This window comes from Molossus molossus, unplaced genomic scaffold (genome assembly GCF_014108415.1).
Source record: "Molossus molossus isolate mMolMol1 unplaced genomic scaffold, mMolMol1.p scaffold_m16_p_9, whole genome shotgun sequence".
NCBI classification, from domain to species: domain Eukaryota; kingdom Metazoa; phylum Chordata; class Mammalia; order Chiroptera; family Molossidae; genus Molossus; species Molossus molossus.
In genome coordinates this window covers 69,427,361-69,440,465 of record NW_023425403.1, presented here as the reverse complement: position 1 = coordinate 69,440,465, position 13,105 = coordinate 69,427,361, and the positions used below count along the sequence as shown (strand labels likewise).

The window sequence follows — 13,105 nt, the reverse complement described above, 5'->3', positions numbered from 1 at the left end:
TTCTACAGAGTCATGTGGAGGACAAAATTTATTCAGGGCCTTAGCACGCAAAGTTCATTGAACTGGAACATTTGACAGCAGAAATTTAAAAATCAAATATTGTTCTTCCCAACATTATAATGCTGCTTTCGTGGTGACTATAAATTAGTAGATTTTATATTAATTTCATTATATGAGTACAAGATTTATGTGACAATGATAATATTGATTCTTTTAATGAGAATTTAGTTATCTATTTGGCTTGATGCAAGTGATGAAATCTTGTTTTAAAATAATTTAGACTATTCTAGGCATATTAAAAAACTTAATGGATGATGCTGTCAATAACACCATAGTATTGTTTTAAACAAAATAGATTTATTTCAAGAAATATTAATTAAATTGTTAGCAAGAATCTCTGCAAAACAGAACTGCAGATTTAAAGGGCGTTTAGGTAAATCTGCTTATGAGAAGTTCACCATGAGCATACAAGCCAATATTAAAAGTAAATATTAAAGCCAGTATTAAAAGTAAATATTTTCCTGGTACAAAGTTGGCATTTAATGATGATTTGTTTAATTCAGGTATGCATTTTTTAATAAAATAGAAAATGCTGCAGGGTTTAAGAGCTGAAATTCAAAAACTTTTTATGAAGGAGTAACTTAGGTAAATTTTGAAGAATTAAACCAAAGATGATCTTTTAAACAAGGATGTGGATAGTGGGAATGAAAAATAAAAATGGGATGAATGTCAAGGGAAGTGATTAGATTTGAAGTGATCAAGGAAGAGGGAAACCAGGATTACAGATGACTAATGTGAATGACGAACCTTCCAAAATTGATGACAAGGAACAACAAGGTGAGTGCTACAATCTTGAAAACAGAAACTGTTTTCATTCAATGCTTCATTCAATGCAATGTCTTGTTCAATGCTCTATTATTAGTATTTGGCATTGTGCCTAACACATAATAATAATTCAAAACCTTTGGAAGGACAGACAGGAGGAAGGAAGGAAGGAAGGAAGGAAGGAAGGAAGGAAGGAAGGAAGGAAGGAAGGAAGGGGAGGGAGGGAGGGAGGAGGGACAGCTATTAAATTTCTTGTGATGTTAGAGGTTGTTATGTCAGGAAAAATCTTCAAAAGAGAGAATATTTGTTAGGAGAAGGGTAGCAGAACAATGTTTGAGATTGAGGAGAGTGTGGGTGGCATGGAAAACAATAATGTTTCCTCTTGGCAGGAATATTTGAACAGAATGACACAATGTCCTAATTAGAGACATGCATTAATGTAATTAAGGTTCAGTTATTGAAATGAAGTGAAATAATGAAGTACTAAACATAGATTGGTTAAGTTTGTCTCTTTTCCAGTCGGGCACTCATTCAGCAAAACTATTAGCTACAACGGTCATGGCTTGGCAGTTTGATTTGAATCCATACTCAGCAAATTGTTAGTTCATTCTTACCTCTGACTGGCGAAAAAAATATTTAAGCACCATAATATCCTAATTGATCCTAAACTGATATTATTGACTCAACTGAAAATTCAGCTTTTTCAAACACAATATTCGGGGAGGTTCCATGTAAATTAGGATGATGATTTAACTCCTTCAGTAACGTGCCTGTGAATTCTTTTCCAAATCCCAAGATGACTTTATTATCAAGTCACAGGTGCTACACCATTTGTTATAAAAACAGTATTTGTAAGGTAAAGAAAACACTTTGACATTTGGGTACTTTGACATTTAGCATTGATATCAATGATGCTATGAAATTGTCATGCAGAATGCCATCTACCCATGGAGTGATGCTTATTAATTACAAATATTATGTAATCTGTTTTAGATGTAAAAGGTTATGTGTTCTTTTTATTTTGCATTCTTATTAAATATAAATCAGCACAGAAGCAGAACCATTATAAACTCAAATGTGAACTTTAAATAGAATTTTAACCTCAGGGATTTGCATGTCAGAATGAATATAAAACCACCGAGAGAATCAGGAATGAGATATATTTTCTATAAGCAGCAGCATTGCTTTTGCAAATTTCATATCTCCACATTTATACTAAAGAGAATACAAAGGTGAAAACCTTCAGATTATTGGCATTAGGGGTTTAACTTGAATATGTGACTTAATTAAATGCAAATGGAAAAAAGTTCCTATGGTGCAAGAATATGAATATGTAATGAGTCACTTTTAAAGGAGAATTATTTGGCACAATGTATTTAAACAGTGGCTGACAAAAGGGTTTCAGTTGAAAACATGATTCCAACCAAAAGTGGACAGAGACTCGATACTTGGAAAATACTACTCTATAAACACTTTGAATTTATGAAATGAGAACTTTTTTTTTTCTTTATTGACTTTAGAAAGAGAGGAAAAGAGAGAGAGAGAGAGAAGCATCGATGAGAAAGAACATCAATTGGCCGCCTCCTACATGTCTCCCACTGAGGATCTGGCCCACAACCTGGGCATGTGCCCTGACCAAGAATCGAACTGGAGGCCTCTTGGTGCATGGGTCCATGCCCAACCACTGAGCCACACTAGCTGGGAAAAATGAGAACATTTTTATGTTTGTATTTTCTTTAATGCTCTACTTTCTGCTATGTGTGAACATGAACATATCCAATGATTTCCTCACATGTAAATAATATCAGTATTTATTTTGGGTTAGTAGACATTATTATGTTGTCATGATAAGAGTTTCATCCATTATAATGAAAAACACACATCCTTACATATGAATTTTAAATAAGAGCTTGATTTTACAATAAGAAGTATGTGATTATATTTAAAAATCCATGTTTATTTATATACCGAGGAGTCAACTTTTTGATCTCCCTCTTAAGTTTTCCATAAACTAAAGAGTAAAAAGTGGTTTTAAAATGATTTCTTATTCCATCATTCTGATTCATAAAATTTTCTGGTAATCTTTACCTCTTCAAGTTCACATCTCTGGTGTGTGGGCAGGACCAGTAACTTGCTTATAATGAATAGAATATAGCAAAGGTGAGAAAAAGTTTTAATTAGAAAAGAAAAATGGAGGTGGAGTGAATGGAAGCTACACAGATCATCTCCCAGGACCAACTGGAATTACAAATCATTGGGAAAAAGCAACAGAAAAGCAGCTTGCGAGGTCCATACAACCAGGGACACTGACTCCATTCTGGTAAGATTGCGGAGGTATGAGAGGGGGCTGGAAGCCAATGGACGGCAGTGATCTTGCTGTGAGCAGTGCCTTCTGGGTTAAAGTCCCAAGTGGCTCCACAGCGCAGAGCCTGAACAAATGCTAAAATAGCCACAGCCACTCACCTTGGGCTCTGGCAGAGGGAGGGCCACTTGACTGGAACTGTGTGGGGACTCTCAGGATTTGTAGGGTGCTCAGAGCTTTTGCTGAGTTGCAGCCACATAGGACAGTGGCCATCTTACTCCTTCCCAGGACTCAGGGGAGAGGCAGCAGGCCCCTCCCTGCTCAGAGATTCAACGCCCCCAGGTGGGCCATTAAAATGCAAATTGAGGCTCATTAAAACCCAGCATCTGATCCATCCTCAGGAAATCCCCTTACCCTGAGCACCTGAGGGAGTTTTTCATTCAACTGAAAACCAAAGGATCTTTAAGTAACCGCAACTAATAGCCTCCAGGCAAAAAAGCTAGAGGATAACTGAACCATTCCTGGGCTTGCAACTCTGCCCAGGAAAGTTAAGACTTGACAGTGGTGTTTAACATGGGTCCTCCCATGCTCATCCAAACCCAGGAGAGGGAGCCACACATAGCAGGATTCCAACACCCACAGGGAAAATTTAGCAGGCTCCAAAGCCCACTGTGATAGCCAAAATGGTGAAACAAAGAAACAAATGCCAAATGAAAGAACAATGAACCTCTACCAAAGATGAGATAAATGAGGAGCAGTTAAGCAAGTTAACAGAGCTATAACTCAGAGCCATGATCTTGAGGAAGCCCAACAGCATGAGTAAGGACATCAACACTATGAGTAAAGACATAAAAATGTTGAAAATCAACAAATTGCAAATTAAAAACCACCAAGAAAAAATGAAGAATGACAACTCAGAAATAAAGAACACATCTGAAGGTCTAAACAACAGAGTAGAGGAAGCTGAGGACCAGATCAGCAAATTAGAAGACAGGGTAGAAAAAATCAACCAATCAGAAAATCAAAAGGAAAAAAACAATTAAAAAATAGGAGGACAGCTTAAGGGAACTGTGTGACAACTAGAAATGTAATAACATTCGCATCATAGGAGTCCTCAAAGAGGAAGAAAATGGGGCAAGGGTTAGAGAATATATTTGAAGAAATAGTGACAGAAAACTTGCTTACCTTGGTGAAGGAAGAAGGAATTCAAGTTCAAGAAGCACAGAGAGTCCCAAGTAAGAAGAACCCAAATAGGCCCAAACCAAGACACATGGTAATTAAAATGCCAAAAATTAAAGATAAAGAGAGAATCCTAAATGCATCAAAAGATAAGCAACAGGTTACCTACAAAGGAAACCCCATAAGGCTCTCAGCTGACTTCTCAACAGAAACACTACAAGCCAGAATGGAGAGGCATGAAGTAGTCAATGTCATGAAAAACAAGAACCTGAATCCAAGACTACTCTATCCAGCAGGCTATCATTCAAAATAGAAGGTCAAATAAACAGCTTTCCAGACAAAAAAAAAAAAAAAAAAAGTAAGAGAATATATTAACACCAAATCAGCACTGCAAGATATGCTAAAAGGACTGCTGTAATAAATAGAAGAAATAGGAAGAAAAATAGAACCACACTAAATAAAAGTGGCAATAAATAACTACATATCAATTATCACCTTTGATGTGACTGGTTTGAATGGTCCAATAAAAAGATACAGAGTAGCTGACTGGATAAGAAAGCATGACTAACATATATGCTGTTTACAAGAGACCCACCTCACAACAAATGACTCACATAGGTTAGTTTAAAAGTGAAGGGATGGAAAAAATCTTTCAAGCAAATAAAAGCAAGAGAAAAGCTCGGGTAGCAATACTCATAACTGATAAAGTACATTTCAAAATGAAGGCCATAACTAGAGAAAAAGAAGGCCACTACATAATATTGAAAGGATCTACCAACAGGAAGATATAACCTTGGTAAACATATATGCACCCAATATAGGAGCACCAACATATATCAAATATCCTCTGGAGGACTTCAATGGAGAAATCAACAGCAATACAATCATAGTAGGGAACTTCAACAACCCGCTCCCATCACTGGATAGATCCTCTAGATAAAAAATTAACAAGGAAACAGAGGCTCTAAATGAAGCACTAGACCAAATGGATTTAATAGATATCCACAGAGAAATGCACCCCAAAACTGCAGAATTCACATTCTTCTCAAGTGCACATGGGACATTCTCAAAGATAGACCACGTGGTAGAACACAAACTAAGTCTCTACAAGTTCAAGGAGACTGAAATCATATCAAGCATCTTCTCAAATCACAATGGCATGAAACTGGGAATGAATTGCAACAAGAACATGCAAACACATTGGAACACATGGAGGCTAAATAGCATGTTATTAAAAAATGAATGGGTTGCCAAGGAAATAAAGGAAGAAATTTAAAAACTTCCTGGAAATCAATGAAAATGAACACACAACAACACAAAATCTATGGGATGCAGCAAAAACAGTTCTGAGAAGGAAGTTCATAGCACTACAGGCCCACCTCAAGAAACAAGAAAAATTTCTAATTGACTACTTCATGTCACAACTTAAAAAACTAGAAAGCAAACAAAAAGAAAACCCCAGAGCAAGTAGAAGGAAAAAATAGTAAAGATCAGAGCAGAAATAAATGACATGGAGACCAAAAAAACAATTCAAAGGATCAATGAAACAAGAGCTGTTTTTTGTTTTTTTTTAAATAAACAAGATTGATGGACCCTTAGCTAGACTCACCAAGATACAAAGAGAACCCAAATACACAAAATCAGGAATGAAAGAGGAGAAGTAACAACTGACACCACAGAAATACAAAAGACCATTAACAACTACTATGAACAATTATATGGCAAAATATTTGACAATCTAAGTGAAATAGACAAATTTGTAGAAACACATAGTCACCCCAAAATTGAACTGGGAAGAGATAGAAAACTTCAACAGACTAATAACAACTAAGGAAATTGAAGAGGTAATCAAGAGCCTCCCAGCAAATAAGAGCCCAGACCCAGATGACTTAATGGGGAAGTTTTATCAAACATTCAAAAAAAGAAGCAACACCTATTCTCAAACTATTTCAAAAAATTCAAGAAGGAGGAAGATTTCCAAACTCGTTTTATGAGGCCAGCATAATTCTAATTCTAAAACCAGAAAAAGACACTACAAAGAAAAGAAAAATAAAAAACTACAGGCCAATATCCCTGATAAACATAGAACCCAAAATCCTGAACAAAATACTAGCATATCGGATGCAGCAATACATCAAAAAAAATTATTCACCATGACCAAGTGGGATTTATCCCAGGGATACAAGGCTGGTATAATATTTGCAAATCAATAAATGTGATACACCACATAAATAAAATGAAGAATAAAAACCATATGATCATATCAATAGATACTGAAAAAGCATTCAACATAATCCAGCACCCATTTCTGATAAAAATGCTCATAACTGATAAAGTAGATTTCAATCGGGGAATAGAGGGATCCTATCTAGACATAATAAAGGCCATATATGAAAGACCTACAGCCAACATCATACTCAGTGGGCAGAAACTAAAAGCATTTTCCTTAAGAACAGAGACAAAACAGGGATGCCCACTTTTGCCACTCTTATTTAACTTAACATATACTGGAATTCTTAGCCACAGCCATCAGACATGCAGAAAAAATAAAGAGATCCAAACTGGAAAACAGGGAGTGAAATTGTCATTATTTGCAGATGACATGATATTATACATAGAAAACCCTAAAGACTCCATCAAAAATCTACTAGACTTAATAAATGAATTTGAAAAAGTAGCAGAAGACAAAATTTACGTAAAGAAATCGATGGCAACCTTATACACCAATGATGAACTCACAGAAATTGAAACTGAAAAACATTCCCATTTATCATCACGGCAAAAAAATTAAGATACCCAGGAATAAATTTAACCAAAGAAGTAAATGACCTATTTGCAGTAAACTACAGGACAATGAAAAAAGAAATAGAGGAAAATATAAAAAAAAGTGGAAGCACATACCTTGTTCATGGATTGGAAGAATTAACAACATTAAAATGTACATACTACCCAAAGCCATCTATACATTCAATGCAATCCCCATCAAAATACCAATAACATATTTTACAGAATTAAAACAAATACTTCAAAAGTTCATATGGGACCAAAAAAGACCTTGAGTGGCCACAGCAATCTTGAAAAAGAAGGACAAAGTAGGAGGGATCACAATACCAGATATCAGGTTATACTACAAAGCTACTGTAATCAAAACAGCGTGGTACTGGCACAAGTACAGGCATGTAGACCAGTGAAACAGAACAGAGAACCCAGAAATGGATCCAAGTCCTTATGCTCAATTAATATTTGACAAATGAGGCAAGAGCATACAGTGGAGTAAAGACAGATTCTTTAATAAATGGTGTTGGATAAATTGGACAGCTATATGCAAAAAAATGAAACTAGACCATCAACTTTTACCATACACAAAAATAAACTCAAATGGATAAAAGACTTGAATGTGACCTGTGAATCTATAAAATTCCTAGAAAAAAATGTAAGCAACAAAATTTTGGACATTATACACAGCAGAATTTTCACTGATAAGGAGACAGAAACAAAGGAGAAAATGAGCACATGGGATTACATCAAACTAAAAAGCTCTGCACAGAAAAGAAACAATCATCAAAATGGAAAGGCAACCCACTGTATGAGAGAGCATCATTGCCAATGATACATCAGATAAGAAGTTAATTTCCAAAATATATAGAGTACTCATACAACTCAACAAAAGGAAGACAAAGAACCCAATTAAAAAATGGGCAAAGGAACTGAATAGACAATTCTCCAAACAGGACATACAAATGGCCAAGAGACATATGAAGAAATGCTCAACATCACTAATCATCAGAGAGATGCCAATTAAAACAACAATGAGGTACCACCTCACACCTGTCAGAATGGCTGCCATCAACAAATCATCAAACAAGTGTTGGTGAGGGTGTGATGAGAAGGGGACTCTAGTGCACTGCTGGAGGAAATGCAGACTGGTGCAGCCACTATGGAAAACAGTATGGTGTGACCTCAAAAAATTAAAAATTGAACTTCCATTTGACCCAGTGATCCCACTTCTAGGAATATACCCTAAGAAGCCTAAACACCAATCAGAAAGAATATGTACCCCTATGTTCATAGCAGCACTAATTACAATAGCTAAGATCTGGAAACAGCCCAAGTGTCCATCAGTAGACTACTAGATAAAAAACGCTGCGGTGCATATACACCATGGAGTACTATGCAGCTGTAAGAAAGAAAGATCTCTTATTCTTTGAGATGACATGGAGGGAGCTGGAAAGTATTATCCTAAGCGAAACAAGCCAAGCAAAAAAAGACAAATACCACATGATCTCATTTGCAGAATATAATGAACATAACAGTCTGAGGAATAAGGTAGACCCAGAGATATAGAAGTGGGGTACAGATTGACAACCCTCAGAAGAGGGGTGGTGGAGGGAAGGAAGAGATAAACCACAGAACTTAAATGCATGTACGCATAACCAATGGACATGGACAACAAATCCGGGGACGAGGTAAGGGGATGAGGAGGAGGGTGTCAATGGGGTAAAAAAGGTGAAATATCTATAACAACAACAACAAAATTTTATTTAAAATTCTAATAAATATTCTGGAATGTTCCACATACATAGTTATGGAACAGTGGCCTATGAAGGAAACTTAAAAATAATTCAAAAATTATTATGTCTTAACTAAGAGGAAAATGAGGCCCAGAAATGTCAATTATAATTTAAAAGGTATAATTTTTAATAATCACAATAACCAGTGGTTTGACTGAAGATGACACGATATGACCTATATTTGGTGTTACCTTTCATACTGATCAATTAAGACTATGCTACAGAATGAATTTCTAGTTTTACTTGCTTACTTTGTTTTCTCCCATCCATTTTGCAAATTTTATTTTTCATGGTTATGTTAAAAGCAAAGGGTACCCAATGGCATAAATTACCTCATGCCATCAATTAGAAGGAGAATTAAAATAAAAAAAATTTGTCCAAAGCTTGGGGTCATTTACTGCTGCAACTGGTAAAAAGCTGAACTTTAATTTAGAAAAAAAAAAAAAAAGAGAGAGAAGCCATTAAAGTATTTTAAGCAGTAAAATAACATAAGTTACATTTTAAAAGGATTACTTGGCCATTGTGTAGAGGGCAGACCATAGAATTCCAAGGGTGGTAGCCAGGCATGCAGCTCAGAGACCACTGTAAGACACTGATGATGGTGGCTTAGGCGAAGGTCTTAATAGTGCAGGTGGTGACAGAGGTAAGTTTCTTTCTGTGTGTATTTCAAAGATGCAGCCACAGGGTTTGCTGATGAGTTTGGAGTTAGCAAAAAAGAGGGAAGGTAAACAAAATCAGTATGAATTAATGTTATGAAGGAACTCAGTAAATAAAGACATAAGGGTGTGTGCCTCCACTTACCAATATGGGCGGCAGGGGAGATAAATTTTACACATAAAGAAACATACATAGCGTTTAAAGGGATATGTAATTTGCAAAATTATTTAAGCCCAAAATACTTGTACATGATAAATTACTAATGCAGAAATTCTCTGTAATTTGTATGCATCAACGTACTCTCAGCTAGTTGAGTATATGTGTGAAAGCTAAGAGGGCTATTTATGTGGAGAGGAAATACAATTTCTTATGATGAGGTTTGGTTCACTATAAAATGTGAAACACAATTATAGTGTAAATAGAATAAATCAGTATGTTTCAAAACATACTGAGAACTTTGCAGGTGTTGCCATATATTGTGACATTGTGATTCAGGTTTTTATAAGTTAATTTGACATTTTTCCAAGATTCCAATTTAAATAACCCACTAAATACAAATCCAAGTAGAATGACTCCAAAGGATCAACAAATATCACTCTGATCAAGAAACAAAACGAAAACCGAAGAACTACATTTGGCTGAAACTTCCAGGTCACACTTAACACTTGTATGAATGATGTCCAAATAAGATCTACCACTAATTTAGAATTTGTTTCTACGGTTGTTGTCTGTTTCTTTTACTTTGATTGTATCAGAGACCTAATATTGTAACTCAATGCAGAAATTGGCCCATAGTGGATAGACTATTAAACAAATGTTCTCTTTTTACAGTATATCTTATTGCATAATTATTTATTTGAATTACATAGAAATGGAGACAGATAGGATTAACAATTACTGAGCAACTACTATGTAACAAAGGTTTTCATATGTCATATTTAAATTCTCAAAATAACCGTATGTCTGTATTTGATGATCCCTCCATATTAAGATGAGAAAATTATACATGGAGTTCAGAGATACTTAAGTAACTTGCTTTTAGTTCTTTCCGATAATAAAGGGTAGAATCAATAGGCAAAGCCTGTTTACATTTACTATAAAGCCTCCTTTGGGTAACCTTGGCTAATTAAACAAATTAAGTTTCTAACCATGGAAGTATTATGCTGATATAAATAATCAGAAACACAAAGGTATTTTGATGTTGTTCTTCATTTATATATCAGTCTTAGAAAGAACAAGTAACCAAATTGTTTAATTAGAAGTGAAAACTATCAGTAATTACTGAATAATTCTATTCTCTCATTTTGCTCCTTATCCTTTGTTCTTACAGCTTGAAAAAAATAATTTATCTTTACCTGTTTTCTCATATTCTGAATGATGTGTCAAGCTGTATGATTTCACCAAGCTGTTGATAATATTATGTACCACCTTACACTTGGGAACATGCTATTGTCTCCAATTTAATTACTGAGTTATCACACATTTTCCATGCATATGTCCATAAATTGAATCTATTGTCAGTCATTTATTTTTCCTTCGGTGCCAAAAGAAAAATCTATTTCTACCATATTCTGCTGAAATAATTGTTCTTCATTGTTGGCTGTAGGATTACAGAAAGTTGTCTTTATTGTTTGTCATTGTTTCCAAACACACTTTTGGAAACACTTATTTGTCATTTACATAAGACATCAAAAAGGCCTTACTGATTTGATAGCTCTCATTCCAGGAAATAGTACTTTAAAATGATGAAGCTAAAATTAACTTTAGCCTTGTTTTCCTATTCTTAAATTATTTTAAGTCATGTCTTTATTAAAGGCTTATATAACATTCAATTTAAACCACATTCGATCTGACATTGGCTGCTCTCTGCTGTCTGAGCCCCCCCCCCCCTTCCCACCACCACCACCTGTCACTGCTGCTCTGTTGCCAAGATGTGGCTTTTAACCAGCAGACGCTGGTCAAGCTGGACGCAAAGGGGAAGTAGGTCATCATGAGAGTGGAGTTTAACATTCCCATGAAGAACAACTAGATAACACAATCAGAGAATCAAGGCTGCCTTCCTAAGCATCCAATTATGCTTGGATAATGGAGCTAAGTCAGGATAATGAGCCAGCTGGGTTGGCTGGATGGCGTCCTCATACCTGACAAGTACTCGTTGGACTCAGTTGCTGTAGAATTCAAATCTCTACTGGACAAGAATGTTCTTTTCTTGAAGAACTGCATGGGCCCTAAAGTGGAGAAATCACGTGCTGACCCAGCAGCTGGGTGTGTCATCTTGCTGGAGAACCTTTGTTTTCATGTGGTGGAAGAAGGGAAGGGAAAAGATGCTTCTGGGAACAAGATGAAAGCCCAGCCAGCTGAAATAGAAGCCTTCCAAGCCTTGTTTTGCAAACCAGGGGATGTCTGTGTCAGTGATGCCTCTGGCTCTGCTCACCAATCTCACAGCTCTGTCGTGGGAGTCAGTCTGCCACAAAAAGCTGGAGACTTTTTTTATGAAGAAGGAGACTTTACTTTGTCAAGGCCTTGGGGAGTCCTTTCTGTATATCCTAGGTGGAGCTAACGTTACAGACTAGATCCAGCTGATTAATAACATTCTAGGCAAAGTTATTGGTGGTGCAATGGCTTCTACCTTCCTCAAGGTGCTCTCCAACATGGAAATTGGCTCTTCTCTGTGTGATGAAGAGGGAGCCAGGATTGCCAAAGACCTGATGTCCAAACCTGAAAAGAATGATGTGAAGATTACGTTGCCACTGATGACAAGTTTGATGAGAGTGCCAAGACTGGCCAAACCGCTGTGGCTTCAGGCAAACTGCTGGCTGGGTGGGCTTCAACTGAGGTTCTTAGAATGACATGAAATACACTGAGGCTGTCACTAGGGCCAAATAGATTGTGTGGAATGGACCTGTGGGAGTATTTGAATGGGATGCTTTTGTCCAAGAGACCAAAGCCCTCATGGATGAGATGGTGAAAACCACTTCTAGGCGCTGCATCACCATCATAGGTGGTGGAGATACTGCTACTTGCTGTGCCAAGTGGAACATGGAGGAACGAGTCAGCCATGTGAGCACTGGGGGCTGTGCCAATTTAAAGCTTCTGGAGATAAAGTCCGTCCTGGGGTGGATGCTCCCAGCAATGTCTAGTATTTTTCTGCTCTTGGTTCCTGTGCACATCCCCTAAGTCAACATAGTCTCCATCTCCACTTGGTATTAGCTGAAATCTTCCCCCATGTCAAGACCCACCTAGTGACCAGGTTACGTAGCCCTGGGAACCCTTAAACAGTTACACAGCGTCTCAGCTCATCTTTACTGCACCCTGGATTTGCCTACATTCTTCAAGCTCTCATTCGAATTTCTCAGGGACTAAACCACTGTGCATTCTTGAGTGCAGGTATTTACAGTTTGTGTGTTAAAAGAAAGTGAGCTCATTCTGATTAGCTTTGTCATTGCTTCACTACTCAGCATGGAAACAAGGTGATATTCCAGTACTAGCAGAGTGGGAGAAAGGTAATGTTGGTGATCTATTAAATAAACAACAAAACTATCTATTGAAACTGGGAAAAAATAAACTATAT

The 13,105-nt window shown here is 36.6% G+C and overlaps 1 pseudogene; it reads left to right on the top strand.

Annotated features, from left to right (window-relative positions):
- The first annotated feature begins 8,748 nt into the window (after positions 1 to 8,748).
- Positions 8,749 to 12,674, top strand: LOC118622403 (annotated as a pseudogene).
- Positions 12,675 to 13,105: the final 431 nt, after the last annotated feature.